This window comes from Tachyglossus aculeatus, chromosome 9 (assembly GCF_015852505.1).
Source record: "Tachyglossus aculeatus isolate mTacAcu1 chromosome 9, mTacAcu1.pri, whole genome shotgun sequence".
NCBI lineage: Eukaryota > Metazoa > Chordata > Mammalia > Monotremata > Tachyglossidae > Tachyglossus > Tachyglossus aculeatus.
This window is the reverse complement of record NC_052074.1, coordinates 36,608,907-36,632,731: the sequence shown is the minus strand read 5'-3', so window position 1 is coordinate 36,632,731 and position 23,825 is coordinate 36,608,907. Positions and strand designations below refer to the sequence as shown.

Sequence of the window (23,825 nt, the reverse complement as noted above, 5' to 3'; positions counted from 1 at the left end):
TCAGTATATTTGTGTGTGTGCACCTATCAATCTTATTTGTTGACTGCTTACTGTGTACTGAGCACATATGTAAATATACACATATACATACTAATAGCCACCCAAAGCACTTATTTACATATTGATAAATAGCTATACTATTTAAGTTGTTATTTATCCACGTATCCATCCTTCTAGTCGCTTTTCCTCCTAACTGTAGATGAGCTCATGCTGTCTCACCCAGTAATTTGCAAGCCGAGATGAGGGCAGGGGTGGTGTCTTCCAGCTCTGTTATTCTCTCCCTAGCCCTTAGCAGCAGGATTAGATGTGGTTGGCGATTTGCACTGCCAGGGTGGTGGACATTAACCAGGAAGGCTTGAAGGAGGACAGGGGATTTTCTGGGCGCTTTGACTCAACCAATAATCAAGACGGCGGTGGTCATGGGACTAAAACCCAAGTCTCCTGACTCCCACTCCTAGGCTTTTTCCAGTAATATTACACTGTCTCTCAGCCCATACACTTCCATCAGCCCTCATCGAAGAGCCCAAGAAAGCTAGCTATTTTTCAAAAAACAATTCTGTCATCTCTGAACCAAGTTACACCAATACAGATGAAGGATAAGGAGGGAAATAAGAAGCCAAGGCATCGTAAAAGACTTTAAGACTGTAAATCTGGGGCTCAGTCAATTCCCGAGGCCAGGAACCCTATCTTTTACTTCCTCTGCATGTTCCCAAGTGCCTCGTCCAGTTCTTCGTTGCTGCTCAATAAATGTTCTAAATGATGAGGAAAGAGATGTTAGCTAAACACAGAAATGAAGGAACTGCAGGGCAAATAGGAAATCTACAAAAAATGGAAATTAAACCTATGCACTAAATAGCATAATTATATAGGGGCAAGATTAGAAGAGCAAATTCTGGGAAGGAGATGCCTTTATATCTAATTCTAAGGGTAACATGAAAAACTCTTCACTATTATTAGACAACACCACAGGTTTAGGAAAACATCACCCATTCCCTGCTAGCCAGGAAGGGAGAACTGCCATCAATGACTGTGAAGCCACATGGCCTCATGGATAAAGCCCAGGCTTAGGAGTCGGAAGACCTGAGTCCTAATCCTGGCTCTGCCACCTGTCTGCTGTGTGACCTTGGGCAAGTCACTTTACTTTTGTGTTTCAGTTCCCTCATCTGTAAAATAAGGATTAAGACTGTGAGACCCATGTGGGACATGGGCTGAGACCCATGTGGGACATGGGCTCTGTCCAGCCTGATTAGTTTGCATGGTGTAGTGCACAGAGAATGGGCCTGGGAATCAGAAGGTCATGGGTTCTAATCCCAGCTCCGCCACTTGTCTGCTGTGTGACGTTGGGCAAGTCAATGCATTTCTCTGGGACTCAGTTACCTCACCTGTAAAAGAGGGATTGAGACTGAGAGCCCCACGTGGGACAGGGACTGTGTCCAACCTGATTTACTTGTATCCATCCCAGAGCTTAGTACAGGGCATGGCACACAGTAAGCGATTAACAAATATCATTATTATTAGTATTATTATCAATTAAAATGGTGCCTGGCACATAGTAAGCACTTAATACCATTTGAAAAAAGGTAAATGCTTTGCATTTTGCAAAGGAAAACATATCAAAAGTGAACACTGACCATGACCAGGGCTGCTTGGGCTGGAACCAATAGGGGAAATACAGGTAGAGGATGCTAAACAACAACAAAAACCAACAACAAAACAAAGCACCCAAGTAAGCAGGGCCAATGGCATATGGCCTGGGATTTTAAGAAAGTGGCAGATGTGATTGCAGGAAGACAAGCCACTATTTCATTATTTCTGAGAGCTCACAGAAGATGAGAGATGTCCCTGAGGACCAGTAAAGGGGACTGTCAAAAGGAGAGAGAGTTAAGACTTTCATCATTATAAACCAGTTAGGCGATTATTGAGACCTGTTAAAATATTAGAGCCAATTGTCAATCACCCAGAGAAGTTCAAAGTCCCAGAAAGCCAAACCAGCATGAACAGCTGAAGAGCCAGTCACATTAAGTCAATTTATTCTTTTCCAACGGAGTGATTCTTGGCACCCTCAAAATACCAACATGGCCGCTGTTGTGACAAAGAGAGTAGCCAATATGTTAATGGCACAGAGAAATAGGAGCATGATCACAACCTGCAAGAATCAGAAAGGATTACTTCCTTCCACTGTACTTTGCACTGGTCAGGCTCTAACAGAATTGTGGATCCATCTTTGGTTGCCGCACTTTGCTAAGGGGCGATTATCTTCAGGAGCCCAACAAGAAGGGCCGAACAAGAAAAACTTGCTTTCATTACGGCAGGAGAGATTATGGTTGGAAAAAAGGAAGGAGTTGTGAAAACACTGAAAAGCACTGCCAGAGGGGCTGTGGGGTTCCAGTGTCTGAAGATCTTTAGGAAAAAACAGGCTCTTTATCTAAGGGGACGATTTAGAGAAGCTGCGTGGCCTAGTGGAAAAAGGTATTCATTGAGCATTTACGTGTGCAGAGCGCTGTACTAAATGTGTGGGAAAGTATGGATGTGATAGAGTTGTTAGAAATGATCCCAACAGGGAGCTTACAGTCTGCAGGGGGAGGTAGACATTAAAATAAATTACAGATAAGGGAAATAACTGAACAGCAGAGAAGCGGGTGGCCTAGCGGAAAGAGCAGGAGCCTGGAATTCAGAGAACCTGGTTTCTCAACCCAGCTCGGTTGTGTCTTCTGTGTGACCCTGGGCAAGTCGCTTAACTGCTCGGTGCCTCACTTTCCTTATCTGTACAAAGGAGGTTAAATCCTACTTTCTCTTACTTAGACTGCAAGCCCCATTTGGACAGAGACTATATCCAACCTGATGATCTTGTATCTACCCTAGAGTGTAGCACAGTGCTGGGCACACAGTAAGCTCACTGTGGGCAGGGTACGTTTCTCCCAATTTTCCCAAGCGCTCAGTACAGTGCTCGGCACACAGTAAGTGCTCAATAAAAAGCATCGACGATGATGACAGTAAGCACTTCACAAGTACTATTATTAATAGGTACATTAAGTGCTTTGGGGCACAGTAAGCCCTTAATAAATATTGTTATTATTATTACTGGGTTAGGATTAACAAAAGAATAAGTGCCTACCCATATGTGGACGGTTTACTCATTTGTTCAGCTTTACAATTCTACGATGAAACCCTAACACTAAATCCCTTCAGCTCTACCCAGGCCCCCGATCTCTGCCACCCTGAACCATGAGAATGGTTGTCCAGAAAGCCAACCAAAAAATTGTTCCAGAAAGTCCCCTTTGGTCTACTGAAGAAGGGTCGGATGAATCACTGATCTGACCCAGAATGACATTTAAGTTCTTACTCCATCAATTAATCAATCAATGGTATTTATTGAGCACTTACTATGTGCAGAGCACTGCACTAAGTGCTCAGGAGAGTACATAACAATAGAATGAATTGGCAGACACAATCCCTACCCAGCCCGTGCCACTCACTGCTCTAAAAGGATCTCAGTTTGTGAATCGTGAACTGGCTCAGGCCACAGGACTGGTCACTCACTCATTCACTCATTTCCACTAAACCGAGCCTATTGGAAAGAACACAGCCCTCGGAGTTGGAGGACGTGGATCCTAATCCTAGCTCTACCACTTGCCTACTGTGCAACCTTGAGAGGGTCACATCTTCTCAGTGCCTCAGTTTCCTCATCCGCAAAATGGGAATTCATTACTTGTTCTCTCCCTCCCCATGCCCCCTACACCCCCCACCCCTTAGTCTTTGTGGGGCAGGGACTACTCTGAGCTGGCACATATTAAGTGTTTAGCAAATACAAGTATTATTATTATTATTACTCAGATTCTTATCCTACATCCTTCCCCTGACTCCAAAGCTCTGCAGCCAAGGTCAAGGAAGAGTTGGGTGGTTTGTGAATGGAAGAGACAAACGTTGACTATTGTTCCATTAGCTTTTGCTCTTATTCTCCCAGTGAAAAGAGCCTAGGGCTAGAACTGCATTTAGCTGGGAGAGGGTTATTTACAGAGCTCTGATGATTCATCAAGTGAGAAAAGTGACAAAGAGATTTTTGGAAGTGTAGCCTACCAAGAGCCAAGATGCAAAACATTTCATCTCAAAGTTTCTAAAAATAAATATTGCTGGGTGTGGCACTGGGTACTGGATGTTGATGCCCTACCACACGCCACATCCTACAACCCTGCACGGCTCCCATTTTCAAGTCACAGGCACCTTTCAAAAAATGCCCAGTTACAGAATTGACGACAGGCGGTGTCCTCATTTAAAGATAATGAATGTGAAAATTCTACTTCATGGAAATTCTGGGGAATAACTAATACACATTCAAAGCCTTGGGCAAATAAAAAACTATAAAATAATTGATGGCTTGCTTAGCAAAACGCTTTTTTAAAGGCTTCTGAAAATGCATGTTTGTGCATCCTCTGCCGTCTGCTTCTCATTTTTCAAATGAATGTGTGCCACACAAAAAATGTTGTATGCGGCACTCATCCTTCTGAATCAAAACCTAGTAATTCCACATTTTTGGAAATTGCATTACAAAAAATATTGAATAAAGTTAAAAACAATTAGATAATAATAATCAATGCCAGGCACAAATAAGGAACTAGATTATAGGTGTAGGATTACTGAATTATATACATATACAAAGGATCTTACTAAACAAAATAGTTAATTCCTTTGTAAAGTTATATTCCATAAATCATTTGGAAAAGTATATTTTCCTTAAAATATACAACTTCCTAAAAAGGACAGTTTTAAAGAGCATCTTTATAGAGTGGCATCTTTTTCAGGTAAGGAGACACACGGAGGTTATGTAACAAATGCCACAATAGAAACAGACAGTAATGATTTTTGCAAGAGTTCTGGAATGTGGGCACTATGGTTCCATTTTATAAGTGAGGAAATGAGGCAAAGGTTAATCTTCCCCAAAGCCACATCAGGGCAGAATTCCTGGCTTTAATCCTCTGACAGCTCCCTATTACCCCACAGTGTCCCCCACACTCCCGCTCTTAGGAATAAGAAATAACTTTATTGTATTTTGATTGATAAGGAAAGGCAATAATGTTTTTTTCTGAAGGCACAGAAATGCAGTTCAATGTAGAATTAGCTCTAACTTAAGAATGGGAAAATAAAAAAAATTTAATTACAAAATACCAGCAACCGTTGATATTTTCAAACCTTTAAAAAGACTCACCAAATCCCTTAATGCTGTATTCAGAAACCCACCAATATGTAAATATCCTCATTTAAAATAGGCGGCATTTTAATTTTATCATTTAATTCTTAGATCTTCCTTTCAAAGTGGTCATATTATGTAAGTATGACTACACTAAACCCATAACCATTTTTGGTGGACTACCAAACTTTAATATTCAGCAGTTTTTGACCATTGTTCATTTTTTTTATGAACAGAAAATGATTAAAGAGATTGCAAACCAAACGAAAATGGTGTCTTTATATTTTGGGGGGAAAGGGAGAAGAGCAAGAGAAGAAAAGTAGCTACAGAGAAGGGGAGGGATTCAAGAATGAGATTATTCTGATGAGGAACTAGGGCATAAGGACTGAGAAAGAGAATGAGAGAGACAGAGAGACAGAGAAAGGAGGGAAGGTGAATAAGGCATTGTGCTTACAGGGAAATTAACATTTGTATTGGTTTCCTACCGGGCTAAGTACTGGAGTGAGGTAGGTGGACAGGGAAGTTTTGCCAGCAGGATCTAAAATGCTACTTTACCTTATATTATATAACACTAGCAATCTATTTTCAAAAGTTTGAAAGAAAGTAGATAAAAAATAGCCTAATTCTTTTAAATATCAGCTTTTAAACACCTTTGGGCCCACAGTGGTAAATGAAATTGAACTGACACTGGGAATGTCATTTAATAATAGTCCCAAATCTATTTCCCCTCTCAAAAGAGGGATTACATTTTTAGGACTGCAATAATGGTTCAGAAAGATTTCCTGTATGTTCCAAATATAATCTTACTACTCACATCTGGAAACAAACAGAAATCTCAGACCAAGATCAAGTCATCTGGGGAGCAAATTCTCCAAACTAGGAAACCACAATACAAAGGGTGCATAATTCCCTGGTTCATTAGCGTTACCTTCTGTCAATTTCCAATTCTGAAGTATAACAGGAAAAATCAACAGATAACTTTCAAGGTAAATGTTAAAGAGTTTCCAGGCAGCGTAATGGGGAATAAAATTTCCTCATAATTCCCTTAGCACTGTGATTAGCACTCTTCCTTTTTGAACCAGACATTCTTGCTATCAAAAGGAAAGTCAATTACATGCTTTTATTGAAAAATTTAGAAATAAAATCCCTCCCACCTCCCAGAATTGATGAGGACATGTGGAATTTTGCCCTCGTTTTTTTTATTTCCCAAAGAGAAATCAGTTCCCTCCATACTGACGCTATACTAATATGGCAAACTAAAAGAAACCAAGCGATGGTTCGAATCCCACTAACACACCCTGTACAGGGTGCTCGCAAGTCAAGGGTCCAACTGCCACACTTTTTTCTCCTTTACTCAGAAACAAGCACTCAAAACTACAGCTGCAACTTTTAATTCAAAAGAAGAATAGAAGTGCATTTAACAAAAAATATTTTGAAAAATAAATCATTCAAAGGACCCACCCAAATGAGCAGCCAAAGAAAATGTAGCTTTTCCAACAGAAAACTGACAGAAATGTGCTGATTTGGGGCACAATAACGGTTTCCCAAAGAACTTGGGCAAGATGTCAATCACTATGAAGCTGTTGGAAGCAATGCTCTCCGAACTGCATTAAAGACTCACATACATACCTTCATCGTACTGGCATTTAGCTTCATGGTGCCGAGTTACTGAAGAAACCCTTTCCATAGTCTCTGGAGACTACTGCACCGCATTGCTTCTCTAATGCACATACAGCAGAAATGGACTCAGCTGATCAGGCAGGCATCTGAAGGTACCTGCTGGAGCAGTCTGTTACAGGCACTTGCTGATGCCTCAGAGACAATAGAAAATCAACAGCTGAACGCTGCGACGTCAGTAGCCCACTAGCCAGTCACGGTGCAGAGAAGCAGAAACGCATCAGAGGCTATATTGAGCTCTTCATTTGCAATTCAGCAGCAAATGATGCAAAAGCCTGTGAAACTCTTAATATGCAAAGCCTGGAGGGGTTTTTTTTTTATTCTCTGCATTAAAATCCATTGGCACATACTCTGATTTTCCCCCAAAGAAGCAGTTGAGGTGGCAAGTCTATTTTTTTCTTTATTAATTTCCGAAGACTCACATACAGAGAATATTCCTGTGTCAGTTCCCTTCTACATTTTAATTCCATACCCAAATGACAGGCTTGAAGTAAAAACATTTGACATAACATCGCCTACTATTTTTTCACCCGCAAACTGTATTTTCAGTTGGAAGCTAAGACAAAACAGGTACATGGAGGGGGATTTCTCTCCTTTCTTTGGTTTCGTGAAAAAGAAAGCTTGCTTGCTCCCTCCTGCAAGTGCATTATTTCTTTAAACCAACAGATGGAGATAGCCACAGAACAGACATCTGATGCCATTTCTCCTTCCTTTCAGAGTCTCACTAGCTGCAGCTGTCAGTTCCACTATAGATCTGAATGATTTGAAGATTTGAAGGAAAGGAAACTGACAGAAGCACAGTGGAATCAAGGATTACAAACACACTGAACCAAGGAACAAAGGAGAAGATACCTGTGGTCCCATGGAGGTAAAACCCCAGGAATCTCATCTCTGGTTTCCTGGCCAGCCTGGGAGTGAGCTTCAGTTTCCCCACCTGCTTCTGGGGGCATCACAAAACTGCCACTTAAGGAACACTCAAACGACCTGAACTGCCTGGAAGAAAAGTGTTAGGCCAGCAGGTAGTGCAAGAATCTCGGAATAATTTTCCCTTCACTAGGACACCAGCTCACCAGGACTTGTATCAATCGATCGATCAATCAATCAGTCGTGATAATTGAGTGCTCACTGTGCGCCAAGTGCCGTACTAAGCATTTGGGAGAGTATATTGTAACAGAGTTGGAAGACACATGGCCTGCCCACAATGAGCTTACAGTCTAGAGGACTTGTACAGGTCTGAGACACAATGGGAGCCCAAAAGGACTAAGTGTTTTCAAGTTAGCGTGCTTGCAGTTCATTGGCCAGCAAGGCTGCACAAGGACGAAAGAAATTCCCTTCGGTACTCCACCGAGAAACTGCTCTATCTTGTTAGCCAAAAGATGAGCAATGCCCTCCTCCAAGACAGATCCAGGCAGATAAGAAAACAGGCTTCATTTCAATCTTGTAAATATGACCCCCAAAACAGTTCCTTCCAAAGGGTTTGCCAGACAGAACAATTTTACGCCACTTTTTTAAGGGACCAGGCATCTCAGGGCAAGAGCCTCCAGGAGGCCAGGGAGTTTCCACACAGAACAAGAAACCTCCACTTTTTCTGACTTTCTTCCCTTCCTACAGCATATGAAGCTTGAGGTACCAGCAGGACATCCGTGTTAATTTCCACTTTCAAGTCCTACAGCTCTGGGGATAAAATCAGATATATCAATCAACTAATCAATCAGACATGGATATCTAGCTGACATCTCAAGTTTAACATGTCCTGAACTGAACTCCTCAGCTTCTCTCCCAAATATGCTCCTAGTAATAATGATAGTGGTATTTGTCAGGTACATTAGACTTTCATCCCAACAAAAACAACTTCATCCCTCTAGCTCTGGAGGCTCCCTAGTTACTTTATCAATTTAATCTAATTAATTGATTTTGGAATTTGCTAAGCACTTATGTATTATGTGCCAAGCACAATAATAAGCACTGGGGTAGATACGGGATCATCAGGTTGGACACGTCTCTCATTCAATTCAATCGCATTTATTGAGTGTTCACTGCGTGCAGAGCTAGGGCTCACAGTCTCAGACAGAGGGAGTAAGATTTATTCTCCATTTTACAGGCGAGGTAATTGAGGCCCAAAGAAATGAAGTGACTTGCCCAAGTTCACACTGTGGACCAGTGAGGGCACTGGCATTAGAACCCTGGCCTCTTGACACACAGGCCTGTGCTCCTGCTATTAGGCCATGCTGGTTCTCTAATGGAAAAGAGGTGTGAAGAGAGCTCAACTCCCAGATTCGTAGAAAGGGAAATACTGTCTTGAAATGAGGATCTGCACTGCTAGACAGCAGAGCTGTCTCAGCCCCGGGCCCACAAGCTTTTCCTTCTGTTTGTCGCATAATCTTTCCCTTCTGCTTATTTCCATCTTCACGCTAGTGGAAAGAGCCTGGGCCCGGGACGCAGGAATCCTGGGTTCTAATCCCTGCTCCTCCACTTGTCTGCTATATGACCGTGGGCACATCACTTCACATCTTTATGCCTCAGTTTCTTCACCTGTAAAAATGGGGATAAGATATCAGTTCCCTTCCCCTTTAAACTATGAGGCCCATGTGGTACGGGGACTGTGTCTGGCCAGTTTATATTCATCTACCCCAGTGTTTGGAACAATGCTTGGAATATACTAAAAGCTCCAGACCAATACCAAAATTATGATATCTGGACATGAGCACAGAAACATCTAACAGCCAAAGGGATGCGGGGAGACTGTTACTACATGCTAATACTGATGCTAATCCCTCCCTGCTGGACAGCCCACAGGAACTTGCTTTTTCCAAGGTCACATCGGGGCAGAACTAGGAATTACACACAGGCTTTGCAACTCCTCAGCCTGGTGTTCTAAGACACTAGACCAGTTGAATTCTTCCCCTTTTTAGTCGGTATGCATGTTGCTACTAATGAAAGTTAATGGCCGGCACTGATTGTGAGTCCGAAACCTAGACATAATTATTCCCAAGTCCAGACAGACTCTAAGGTTCCACACGAACTTAAAAAAAAAATTCAATTTTGATTTATAACGACCCCCTTTCTCAATAATTAATGAAGTGATTCAGACTCCTGGGCATCTCCTGGACAGCAGATGCTAATTAAATCCTTTTCTGCATAGTGGTTTTCTGCTTAATGTGGATAATTTTCCACAAGGGATGTAACATTATTCGGTGAGTTGTACATTTTGCAACACATCCTCACTATTTTTACTTCGCTCCAGTACTCAGGAGTTGTTTTTAGTTGTGTAAAATGTACTTCAATTTTCTTTTCAAAAAAATTTTTTTAAGAAAATGAAATAGTACAAGAAAAACCTTTCAATCAAAGCAAAAGAATTCTTTCCACAGAAACAAGACACAGTCCCTGACCTCAAGGAGTTCATAACCTAACAGTCACACAGCATGCACACACTTTTTAGTGGCTTTTGGAGGTCTTCAACTACTTTCTTCATTCAAACATTTGATTGTTAAAAAAAAATAACACTTCAAGAAACGTATGGCAGGAAAAGGAAATTCTGATCATTTCTGATGGCAATACGGCACAGAATAAGGGGCTCTAGATTTTTCTCCATCCCATCACTGCTGCCCCCGTCCTCTCTTCTACATGTTCATCACAAATACAAGAAAGATCCAGAATGAAACTGAACAAGTAACTGGTACTTCTTTCTAGTGAACCTGCAACAACTCTCCCAACACACACCCCACATACCCACTTAACATCTGTCACCTTGGTCGTCTTTAATATCAATCATGGTCTCCTACTGGGCAAAGCCCACATATTATTTCCTAGCAATTCTACACATCACCTGATGCTCATAGAGGGTGTTTAACAATATAAGCTCTTGTGGGCAGGGAACGTGTCTTCCAACTCTGTTGTATTGTACTCTCCCATGTGCTTAGTACAGTGCTCTGCACTTGGTAAATTCTCAATAAATACCACTGACTGATAATGATGACATTGAGAATTTACCTCTTAATTTCATGTGGTACTAGTGAATGGCTTGAAAAAATCCAGGCTGATGAACAGTAAGTCACTCTAAGAAATTTACCTAGTATCATTAAAGGATTTGCAGAAGTTTGTAGTGCCTTCAGCAGATTTCAAAGCACTTTACAAATTATTCAGTGGCCCACTGAGAGAGAGAAAACACTGGGGCAGCTATTCTTAAAAGGCAGAAGGATCTCTCTGATTAAATCCATTTATTTGTTTGATATTCAGACATTTCCTAGCTCATGACTGAACTGATGTCTGCTTTAGGTTTTAAATTTCTAGAGGGGAAGGTCATCCACTATTCGGGGAGAGGGGTGGGGAGTGCGGGGGTGGTGTGTGTGTGCGATTATGGTGTCTACCTTGGAGCCATAAACATGTAGAGCATGGCTTGTTTTTAACAATGAGAAAAGGCAGTTTACAGGACCACACTGGAGAAACTGGTTGAGAGGATTTAGGAAGGCAAGCTCTAAGAATCAGTTGTTGGAATGTGACCAGCGCATCAATCTGTTTATCAAACAGTCAATGGTACTTACCAAGCACTTACTGCATGACAAGTAATGAGTGCTTTGCACATAGTAAGCGCTTAATAAATGCCATCATTATTATTATTGAATGTTTCAGCAAATACCACTGAAACAAGCCACTCACTCTCACCCTCATGAACTCCCTATTTATCAATATATTTATGCCTGTCTCCCCTGTTAGAACCTAAGCAGCTTGTCGGCAGGGAACGTGTCTATCATCAGCTCTACCTTACTGCTCTCTCCCAAGCACCTAGTAATAATAATAATAATGATGACATTTATTAAGCGCTTACTATGTGCAAAGCACTGTTCTAAGCACTGGGGAGGTTACAAGGTGATCAGGTGGTCCCACGGGGGGCTCACAGTCTTCATCCCCATTTTACAGATGAGGGACCTGAGGCCCAGAGAAGTTAAGTGACTTGCTCAGAGTCACACAGCTGACAATTGGCAGAGCTGAGATTTGAACCCATGACCTCTGACTCCAAAGCCCGGGCTCTTCCCACTGAGCCACACTAGTACAATGCTCGGCACACTATAACCACTCAGTAAGTGCTCAAAAAGCGGCGCGGCCTAGTGGATAGATCACAGACACGGGAGTCAGAAGGACCTGGGTTCTAATCCCGGCTTTGCCACTTGTCTGCTGGGTGACCTTAGGCAAGTCACTTCACTTCTCTGGGCCTCAGTTACCCTGTCTTTAAATGGGGATTACGACTGTCCCACGTGGGACAAGGACTGTGTTCAACCTGATTTGCTTGTATCAACCGCAGCACTCAGTACAGTGCCTGGCACACAGTAAATGTTTAACAGATACCAGTTATTATTATAATTATTATTAAATACTATAGATTTATTTTTTCTCCTTTGTTTTGTACTTCCCAAGCGTTTCCCAAGCATCTGCCCCATGGGGATTCCCCTTAAATAATACCACTAATACTACTACCACTCCTAGAAGCAGCCTGGCTTAGTGGAAAGACCATGGGCTTGTGAGTCAGAGCTCATGGGTTCTAATCCCTGCCCCGCCACTTGTCAGCTGTGTGACTTTGGGCAAGCTGCTTAACTTCTCTGTGCCTCAGTTACCTCATCTGTAAAATGTGGATTAAGATTGTGAGCCTCAAGTGGGACAAACTGATTACCTTGTATCTACCCCAGTGCTTAGAACAGTGCTTGGCACATAGTAACAACTACCATCATTATTATTATTATTACTACTAGTACAGCAATGGGCACTCTGTAATACTCCTACTACAAATTAAGAAGCTCACAATCTAACCAGAGTCAGAGAGAAAGTACTAGGCAGTCCCACTAATGGCCAAAAAAGACCACCAATACAACGGGATGATGACTAAGGCCAGTTCTATGAAAGGAGATTTTACTCTCAATAACAGCCAAGCGGCAATGGAGCCTGCCCACTCCCAGCCTCGAGGCCACAATATAGAGAGCTGGCACCGAGATATGTGGACCAGTCTCTGCCAGGGCAAGCAGCTCTGGGGAGGGGGAAGTACGAAGGGAGGCTGTGGGAAGCGGGAGCTGGTAGTCATTGTGAGGTGCTTGCTCCTGCCGAGGGTGGCAAGCTTACCGGGTAGTTGGTGGTGGGGTGATGCTCCTGGGCTGAGGCTACAGGGGTGTGCTGGGCAGCACCCCCAGGCCAGGGTCTAGAATTCTCCGAGTTCCCCTTGCCTTTCAAATGCCCAACTTTAAGCAAGGCAGCCGGGAGGGATCTGGTATAGGAGGAAGGTTTTCAAACAGGATTCCAGCCTGGAGCAACCTAAAAGTTCCATGAGTTCTGGTGGGTCGGTCAGTCGGTTGGTGGGAGATGGGCAGCAGCAAGTTCCTTCAGGGGGTCAAGCTTGAGCAAGTGATCAGGTCCCCCAGCTGGAATGAGAGTCAAGCAGCCAACGTCCCCTGTCCGGTGAGCCACATTTACAGGGGAGAATAGCCTGCTCCCTACATGCACCTGGAGCTCAGGGAGGAGAGACACAAACACACACACAACCCCCACCCACAACTCCTACACCCCCACACCCACCCACCCCCAAACCCTGCACCCCACAACCCCCAGGGCACTCATCTGGCTAAGTCTGAATCAGAATTAGGTGTGAGGTAACAATCTGCAGGAAAACAAAATCAAGGTCAGGAACTGGAAACAGCAAGAAAAATTGAAAACAAATGACAAGGATGAAGACTGCTCCCTGAGCTCCCACTGAAGCATGAAAAATAGCAATAAACCATGGGGAAATTTGGGTGCTGCACCAAAAGAGTCACAAGGCTCAAGACTTTTGGAGAACTTGAGATGCTCTTGGATGGTTTAAGAGAGGTTCTGTTTTCAAATACTATTAAAAGTAAGAGTGGGCCAATATAATAATAATAATAATAATAATAATAATAATAATAATAATAATAATAACGATGGCATTTATTAAGCGCTTACTATGTGCAAAGCACTGTTCTAAGCACTGGGGAGGTTACAAGATGATCAGGTTGTCCCTCATGGGGCTCACAGTCTTCATCCCCATTTTACAGACGAGGGAACTGAGGCACAGAGAAGTTAAATGGCTTGCCCAAAGTCACACAGCTGACAATTGGCCGAGCCAGGATTTGAACCCATGACCTCTGACTCCAAAGCCCAGGCTCTTTCTACTGAGCCACGCTGCTTCCCCAATTTCATAGCTTAGTTATTTATCTATATTCCAGGGCATTCAAAGCCAACTCTTGATTCTGGAACAAGGTAGGCACTAAAAAAGGTTAATCCCCACCCAACGTTAACAGACCTCAGAAGATGACCTGGAGGAAATTTTAAAGAGATTAGATCCTGGACTCTCTTGGCTACAGCATCCTCCCTCTTTGTGGTCAGAAATGCTTCCCTCAAACCAACACCTAGAGGAAATTTCTGTTTCTAAGGGGGAAGGTTTGTAACAGAGGGCCAAGCATGTAGCACAATGCACCATAACCAAGTGGGCCCACACTAAATGCTGCTACTAATACCACTACTCACTACCATTCCTACTCTGAGTAGTTAGGCATTTGGAATGGAAAAAAGTTGAATCAAAGTGGAACCTATTTATCCTTGCTTACAGATTGCTTCATGGGTTTTTTTTTTAAAAGATGACCAAATACCATCACTAACTCTAGGGACTGAAAAAACCTGCCAAGGAAAGGATACATTTTAAATCTCCCAGTCGAGTATTTGCAAGACCTGGACCGTCTGGATAAAACTTTCTGAAAAGGCAGAAGCTAGGAAACTGGGCCAGGAAGATTGTGTGAACTCCAACTGCTCTTTCCTCACTCGTTTTACCCTTTAATTTTCTATCTTGATCCAAAAAGGAGCACTTAAACTTTACGAAGGTGGCCACGGCTATTCCTCGCCCGGCTCATCCAAGCATGCCAGCCCTCTGACAGTAGTCCCATTCTGGCTCAAATCCCTCTCAGGCTCACTTGGCCCTGGTAGTAAACGCATGGCCAAGCCAGTCAGAAGCTCCTCTCGGCCACTAACGGCAGGCGAGGTGGTGGCGGAGGCACAATGGATGGCACTGGGCATCCAGGCAGGGCCATGGCGCTGTACAATGTCGGAAATGCCAAGCACCCATGTTCTGCCCAGGTTGGAATGGCTATATGGCAAGCCAAATTACCTGCCTATCTGCCAACTCCCTAAAGCAAACACTTACCCTTTCAGTAAGTATGGCAAGAACTGCTTTCACAAATTGGAAGGATTCATTAAAATGGCCCTCACTAGTTGCCTCAGGTATAGATACCTTTGTGCATTTCTGAATCTGGAGCACACTCAGATTCTGTGTTTTAGTTTGGGGCGGGCGGTGATGTCTTTAAAATAGAGGCTAACAAGAAATTCTCATGGAAATCAAGTCTGTTGGAAGTTTTTACAAAGGAAAAAATGAATTGGAACGACCGAACAAAGACTTATATAAAATCCTGCAGAGATCTCTGATACTGCTGCAGAGAAACTGGAATTTGGTTATTGCAAGAGCCAAACACTACTGATTCAATCTGATGCAGCAACTGAATTATACATGAAGATACAAAAATATTTCATAGGCCTCCTCTAACTATCCATAGCATGCACACCATATTATTACGGCCTGCAGGTCTCCCCCATCCTTGAATTTATTGAGAGAAATATTGTCCTGGAACATCATTTGGTGGAATTAATCTGCACGGGTAGGCTACAGTTTGAAAAATTAGGTTGAAGTTTTATGTTAATGAGAAATGCATTAGTTCCCACCCTATTACCTCATCTTGCAACTCTATCAACCTATCTTACATAATGAAAAAATGAAGAAAGTATAAGTATACACTTATAAACTCTCACACGTTACCAAGGTTGGGCAGTCAACCAATGGTATTTGTTGAGTATTTACTGTGTGCAGAGCACTGGGCTAAGCTCTAGAGTACAATACACCTGAGTTGGTTAGACCTTTTCCCTGGTTACAAGGAACTCACAGTCTATTGGAGGGAAAGACATGAATTCAAATAAATTACAGATATTCATTCATTCAATCGTATGTACATAAGCGTCGAGGGGCTGAGGGTGGGTGAATGGCAAGTGCTTAAAGGGTGAAGATTTGAGGGCATAGGCCACACAGAGGGGAGAGAAGACAAATAAGATCACTAAACAGCAGTTATTTTTTTTTTCCTTGCTTTCTTCTATGGTATTTGTTATGCACTATATGCCAGGCCCCGTGCAAAGCGCTGGGGTAGATACGAGGTGAACAGGTGGGACACAATCCATAGCCCACATTGGGCTCTTAATTCCCATTTTACAGATGAGGTAACCGGGGTGTAGAAGTTAAGTGACTTGCCCAAGATCACACAGCAGACAAGTGGTAGATATGAGATTAGAATTCGGGCCGATGCTCTACCAACTAAACCATGTGAGATCTCTCTGAGATCGCAACCAAATAACTGAAGCCTAAGTGTTTAATAGTCAGACATTTCAAGAGTTATGGCAGTGTGCATTTCAATGAATTCTTAATTAAAGACTGTGGGTTATGGAGAAAATAACAGTAGATAACAGAAACGCATGGATGATCTCCAAGCTTCAAATGCCTCTTCCACCAGTCCTTTCACCAGGGCTGCTAGAAAACAGTTTTATCACCACTGTATATGCCAAATTCATTCTTTGCTGAAAGGGAGGAAGGGAAAGATGAAAAGATGAAGAGGGAGAGGAGGAAAAGAAGGATGGCAGAAGGATCCCAACACAGAGATGCCAACTTTTCATTTTGAACATTTTGGTGATTATCTTTGTCCAGAAACGCTCTGGACATATCACTCCCCTCCTCAAAAACCTCCAATGGCTACCGATCAATCTGCGCATCAGGCAGAAACTCCTCACCCTGGGCTTCAAGGCTCTCCATCACCTCGCCCCCTCCTACCTCACCTCCCTTCTCTCCTTCTACTGCCCAGCCCGCACCCTCCACTCCTCCACCACTAATCTCCTCACTGTACCTCGCTCTCGCCTGTCCCGCCATCGACCCCCGGCCCACGTCATCCCCCGGGCCTGGAATGCCCTCCCTCTGCCCATCCGCCAAGCTAGCTCTCTTCCTCCCTTCAAGGCCCTGCTGAGAGCTCACCTCCTCCAGGAGGCCTTCCCAGACTGAGCCCCTTCTTTCCTCTCCCCCTCGTCCCCCTCTCCATCCCCGTCTTACCTCCTTCCCTTCCCCACAGCACCTGTATATATGTATATATGGTTGTACATATTTATTACTCTGTTTATTTATTTATTTATTTATTTATTTTACTTGTACATTTCTATCCTACTTATTTTATTTTGTTGGTATGTTTGGTTCTGTTCTCTGTCTCCCCCTTTTAGACTGTGAGCCCACTATCGGGTAGGGACTGTCTCTATGTGATGCCAATTTGTACTTCCCAAGCGCTTAGTACAGTGCTCTGCACATAGTAAGCGCTCAATAAATACGATTGATTGATTGATTGATTGATTGGTGAGCTTCATCTGGACGCACAGGGAAAGCAGTCAGAGCCTATATCCATATATAATTGTCCTTCAAACTCAAAGATAGTGTCACTGACAGGGAAATTTATGCGGGCACACAAAAAGCAATGCGGACAGAGTTAACAGCATCACGTCCCGAACCCCAATTTCAGGGGGGCAAAGGTCACAAGTTGGCGCCCCCAGGACCGGATAATCCACATACTGGAAAACCAGACACTGAAGAATCAAGAGGTTCTCCAACTATTAAGTACTGTGCACTGAAAGAATCTTAGGGGGTGGAGGATTATGAGACATATTATGAGTTATGAGGTATAACTCAGACTGTGAGCCCCATGTGGGATAGGGACTGTATCTAACCTAATTAACCTGTAATAATAATAATAATGGCATTTATTAAGCACTTACTATGTGCAAAGCACTGTTCTAAGCGCTGGGGAGGTTACAAAGTGACCAGGTTGTCCCACAGGGGGCTCACAGTCTTAATCCCCATTTTACAGATGAGGTCACTGAGGCACAGAGAAGTTAAGTGACTTGCCCAAAGTCACACAGTTGACAACTGGCAGAGCCGGGATTTGAACCCATGACCTCTGACTTCAAAGCCCATGCTCTTTCCACTGAGCCACGCTGCTTCTGCTCTGCACACAGTAAGCGCTCAATAAATACGATTGAAGGTGCTCATAGGTGCATACGTTTATCAGTGTGATCCTCTAACCCATGGAATAATCACTTGGTCTCTAGACTATAAGCTCACTGTGGTCAGGGAACATGTCTACCAACCCTGTTGTATCATACTCTCCTAAGCACTTAGTACAGAGCTCTGACAGATGGTAAGTGCTTAACAAAAACCATAAATACCATAAAAATAATCCCAAAACACCTCTAGGACATGGTTCCTGCCACTACCAGTTTGGAGGAACTGATGAAAAGAAACTTGGCATGAGCCGGGCTGAGTGCTAAAAGAAGGAATGGAGTGTGGCTGGCTTTGGGGAAGGTCTGGAGAAGAGACAGGAACAGAGGGAGGAAAGAAAAATGAAAAGGGTGATTGATCATTGGGGCTTCTGGGACGTAAAATGGGAGCATGAACTATGTGTCCCCAGAAGCGTGTAGGGAAGGGGAATGGATACTCCCCTTTAGCAGGACATTATTCTCCTCATCTTCTGCATTCCATGAAAATCTGCATTGTACTATCATGGTATTCAGGGACCACTGCCTAGTTTTTAAGGGCTATCACCATCATAGCCACCACCCACAATATTTCTCTCTCAAAACAAACAAGGTGATATCCTTCCCCAAATTAAATAAACACACATACACATGCAAAAAAATTATGAAGCAGAGGATAGCGTGGGATACATATGTATACACACACACAAACACACATTCCCCTCATCCTTCTGCTTTATGAATTTTCTTTCTTCTCTCTACAGTTGGCTCTCAGTTTGATCATTTGTAAAATGCAAATGACAGGCCACTCAGCTACTAGGGTACTACTGTAGAAACAGGACAGCATAAACAAATTAAATTTTAAAGCAGCTTCTCTGTTGCTGCAATTTGTTGCTTCCTTTCCAGTGAGGAGGGAGAATCTTGACAATTTAATTTATAACCGCTCCAAAGGTATGCAATTAGATGTGTGTACTTGTAACATGAGATTTCTATGTTAGTTTTGAACAATAATGTGCCGCTTTGGTAATCCTAACTCGAGATTCTGTGGACCGAACACTACGCCATGGACAGCTCTGTCCATACCACAACATAAGTACCAGGCACAATCATGTTCAAGATGAATCTTTCCTTTGGAAGTTTAGAAGACATCTCGAGTGACTGGTGTCTCTGGGGAATGTTCATGCTTTAATCCAGAGAAATATTAAATATTCTCTACTTTTTAAAGTAATTAAGGATACTATTTTGTTCTTTAAAAATGTAAAACAATCCTTCAAAATTGAAAATAATCCTTGTGAGCAGGATGTGAAGTTGAATCAGATTCTAATAAAGTACAGTTTATATATATATACATATATATATATACAATATATATTAAGTACAGTATATATGTATATATGTTTGTACATATTTATTACTCTATTGATTTATTTATTTATTTTACTTGTACATATCTATTCTATTTATTTTATTTTGTTTGTATGTTTGGTTTTGTTCTCTGTCTCCCCCTCTTAGACTGTGAGCCCACTGTTGGGTAGGGACTGTCTCTATATGTTGCCAATTTGTACTTCCCAAGTGCTTAGTACAGTGCTCTGCACATAGTAAGCGCTCAATAAATACGATTGATGATGATGATGAGTTTAGTACAGTACTGTATTCTAATTATACGCTGGTTACTGGCTCCCCCAGTGAGAAAACAAAACAAAACACTAGGCTTTATATTAGAAATTAAGTCGGTGTTTAGAATAAATATTTCATTCAGACATGGCAAAAAGACCTTTTACAGATACGAAGATTCATCCTGGAATAAAATGGGATTGAAGAATGAATATTTCATTTACTATGCCTAATGAATACAAGACTGATCTTATTGCTGTGGATTTTGCTGAGATAACCTGACTTCATCTATGACACAAAGGAAGATGCCCCTTCAGCAAGAGAAAATGCCTGGCTAAGAGAAATGCAGCAGCAAGGCATCGTGGAGAAAGCACAGCTCGGGAGTCAGGACACCTGGGTTCTAATCCTGGCTCTGTTACCTTGGGCAAATCACGTTATCTTCTCTGTCCCTCAGTTTCCTCATTTGTAAAATGAAAGTGTAATTCCTGCACTCCCTCTCCCTGAGACTATGAGTTCTATGTGGGGTCAGGGACTGGGTGCAACCTGATTATCATGTATCTACTCCGGTGCCTGGCACATATTAAGCACTTTACTAAAATAACAAAAATAATAACAGTGCCATTTAAGTCCTTACTATTATTACCACTATTATTATTAAGTAGGCAGGAAAGAGAAACAAATAGCTTCACTCGAGTCTTTCCCAAAGTGATGAAAAATAGATGCTCTCTCAAGTTCGGAAAATTTGGAAAGTTACTGTCACGCAAAGTCAGGGATCCTGCTGCCCGACAGCTTGGCCCACACTCCCCCCACACTGAACATGCATTTTACAGATTGTCCCATGTACCCTCAACCCCTCCCCCCTACACCCACAACTTTACGTATAGGCTTATGTCCCCTGTAGCCCCACATTTACAGAGAGGTGTCCGAAGACCAGCCATTCCTTTTATTATTATTGTTGTTCTTATTAATAGTAATAATATTAATAATAATGGTATTTGTTACGCATTTATTATGTGCCAGACACCATTTTAAGCACTGTGGTAGATAAAAGTTAATCAGGCAGGACACGGTCCCTGCACTGCATGGATCTAACAGTTTAATTAGGCAGAAGATCAAGAACTGAATTCCCATTTTTCCAGATGAGGAAACTGATACACAGAGAAGTTAAGTGACTTGCCCAGGGTCACACAGCAGGCAAGTGGCAGAGCTGGAATTAGAACCTTTATCCTCTAATGTCCAGGCATGTGGAAGGGGGCTTCTCTCCTCCTCCCCCTTATCATCATCATCAGTGGCATTTACTGAGTGCTTTGTGTGCAGAGCACTGTACTAAGCACTTGGGAGAGTATAATACAACAGAGTTGGTAGCAAATTTCCTGCCCATCATGTTAATACAATCACTCATCCCACCCAGCCTAGATTACCGCATCAGCCTCCTTGTTGACCTCCCAGCCTTCATTCATTCATTCATTCAAATGTATTTACTGAGCGCTTACTGGGTGCAGAGCACTTCTGTCTCTCTCCATTCCAGTCCACACTTCACTCTGATGCCTGGATCATTTTTTTTTTACAAAAACATTCACCCCAGTCTTCAAAAATATCCAGTTGTTGCCCGTCCACCTCCAAATCAAACAAAAACTCCTCGCCACTGGTTTTAAAGCCCTCCGTCACCTTGCCCCCTGCCACCTCACCACTCTCCTACTACAACCCAGCCTGCACACTTTACTCCTCTAATGCTAACTCACTCTCACCGTGTCTCGATGTCATCTATCCTGTTGCCGACCCCTCACCCACTTCCTGCCTCTGGCCTGGCGTGCCCTCCTTCCTCCAATCCGACAGACAATTACTCTTCCCCCCTTTCAAAACTTTATTAAAGGCACATCTCCTCCAAGAGGCCTTCCAAGACTAAGCCCACCTTTCCCCATCTCCCACTCCTTTCTGCATCACCCTGACTTGCTTGCTTTTTTCTCCTCCCTCCCGGCCCCCGCAGCTCCCCAGCACTTATACACATACCTGTAATTTATCAATTTATATTAATATATTAATGTCTGTCTCCCTGCCTCTAGACTGTAAGCTGGCTGTGGGCAGGGAATGTGTCTCCCAAGCATTTAGTACAGTGTTCTGCACCCAGTAAATGCTCAATAAATACAACTGAATAAAAAAGCCTACAGTCTACAGTCTCATGTCCCATATCTTTCATTTTGTCCATTATGAAACACTTTATAAATACACCTAGTACATACACAAGTGTTGTGTTAATGCATATGAAAAAAAATATGGAAATGCAAATGAGAAACTGCTGAAAGGAGCATAAACTTATTCATGTTGCTTGGACTTGAGAATACTTAATGTGATGGACTTGACATGAATAGCAGAACTTCAGCATCCGTACTTCCTAACTTCAAGATGCTTAGTGTACAGAAATGCTCTGGGCATGTCACTCCTCTCCTCAAAAATCTCCAGTGGTTGCCTGTCAACCTATGAATCAAGCAAAAACTCCTCACTCTCGGTTTCAAGCTCTCCATCACCTCGCCCCCTCCTACCTCACCTCCCTTCTCTCCTTCCACAGCCCAGCCTGCACCCTCCATTCCTCTGCCACTAACCTCCTCACTGTGCCTCGTTCTCGCCTGTCCCACCGTCCATATCCTTCCCCTGGCCTGGAATATCCTCCCTCCCCACATCCGCCAAACTAGCTCTCTTCCTCTCTTCAAAGCCCTACTGAGAGCTCACCTCCTCCAGAAGGCCTTCTCAGACTTAGCCCCCCTTTTCCTCTTCTCCTCCCCATCGCCCCCCCCACCCCCTTCCCCTCCCCACAGCACTTGTATATATTTGTACATATCTATTGCTTTAACTTGTACATAGTTACTACTCTATTTTTAATGACATGCATATTGCTATAATTCTATTTATTCTGATGGTTTTGACACCTGTCTACTTGTTTTGTTTTGTTGTCTGTCTCCCCCTTCTAGACTGTGAGTCCATTGTTGGGTAGGGGCCGTCTCTGTATGTTGCTAACTTGTACTTCCCAAGCGCTTAGTACAGTGCTCGGCACACAGTAAGCGCTCAATAAATATGATTGAATGAATGATTAATGGCATCAACCTCACATTGTTGAACCACTAGGATAATATCAACTGTTAACCTAATTCAGAACCCACCCCGGACAATACTCCCCAAATCAGGAATGGAGTGAACGGTAGTCTGGCTAATGTGAAACCACTCCACAGGTTCAGAATCATTTACAAAGTCAGATGCCATGCACATTTCTGCATGGGATGAACGCCTCATCCTTTCTCATCTCCCAATTTTTAGGAACTCAGCCCAATGTTACAATGAGCTACATTGCTGGCTGTTGCAGCCACCCTTGCTGGAGAGATGAAATCAATGATATTCATTATTTAGGGGACAATAAATTGAGCAAACACCCAAATTCCAACCTACCTACTTCAGGCCAAACAATAAGGCAAACATCTACAAGGGCATGATTTAAGGGAAAATTCACCACTGATCAAAAGTTCTCCCTCACGCTGACAGTCAGACCGGTTGTAGTGGGACAACAGACAAGGACTCAGGGAGAAAGATGACACAAAGATGAGGGCCCTCTAACAAGACTCCGTTTTCTCTACTTGCTCTCCCTACTGCAACCATCTGTATCCTTTAGAGCACTTGACAGCCACACCGCTCTCAGCCCCATGGCACTTATGTACAGATACTAATACTCAAAATTTCCTCATCTGTAATTTTTTTTTTTTTGGTATTTGTTAAGCACTTACTCTGTGCCAGGCACTGTACTTGGTGCTGGGTAGATCCAAGATAAGCAGGTTGGATCAGGTCCATGTCCCATGTGGGGCTCACAATTTTCATCCCCATTTTACAGAAGAGGCTCAGAGAAGTTAAGTGACTTGCCCAAGGTCCCACAGCAGACAGTCATTCATTCATTCATTCAATCAATCGTATTTACTGGGCGCTTACTGTGTGTACAGCACTGTACTAAGCACTTGAGAAGTATAAGTAGGCAACATATAGAGACGGTCTCTACCCAACAACGGGCTCACAGTCTAGAAGGGGGAGACAGACAACAAAACATGTAGACAGGTGTCAAAATCGTCAGGACAAACAGACACGTAGTGGAGTCTGTCTGTCTGTCTCCCCCTCTAGACCATAAGCTCCTTGTGGGCTGGAATCGTACCTACCA

At 43.0% G+C, this 23,825-nt stretch overlaps 1 protein-coding gene across 10 annotated transcripts in view; it reads right to left on the bottom strand.

The window, feature by feature from the left end:
* R3HDM1 (R3H domain containing 1) overlaps positions 1 to 23,825 on the bottom strand; it is a 124,830-nt gene that overhangs the window by 74,343 nt on the left and 26,662 nt on the right. For 8 of the 10 annotated variants that reach the window (XM_038751330.1, XM_038751333.1, XM_038751334.1 and 5 more), the window contains exon 1: positions 6,815 to 6,958. The exons of 1 other annotated variant lie outside the window; for it this stretch is intronic. The gene's annotated coding sequence lies outside the window, so the exon portion shown is untranslated. Of the gene's footprint in view, positions 1 to 6,814; positions 6,959 to 12,970; positions 13,081 to 23,825 lie in introns of those variants that run through there. One more of the 10 variants, XM_038751332.1, reaches the window with a different exon arrangement.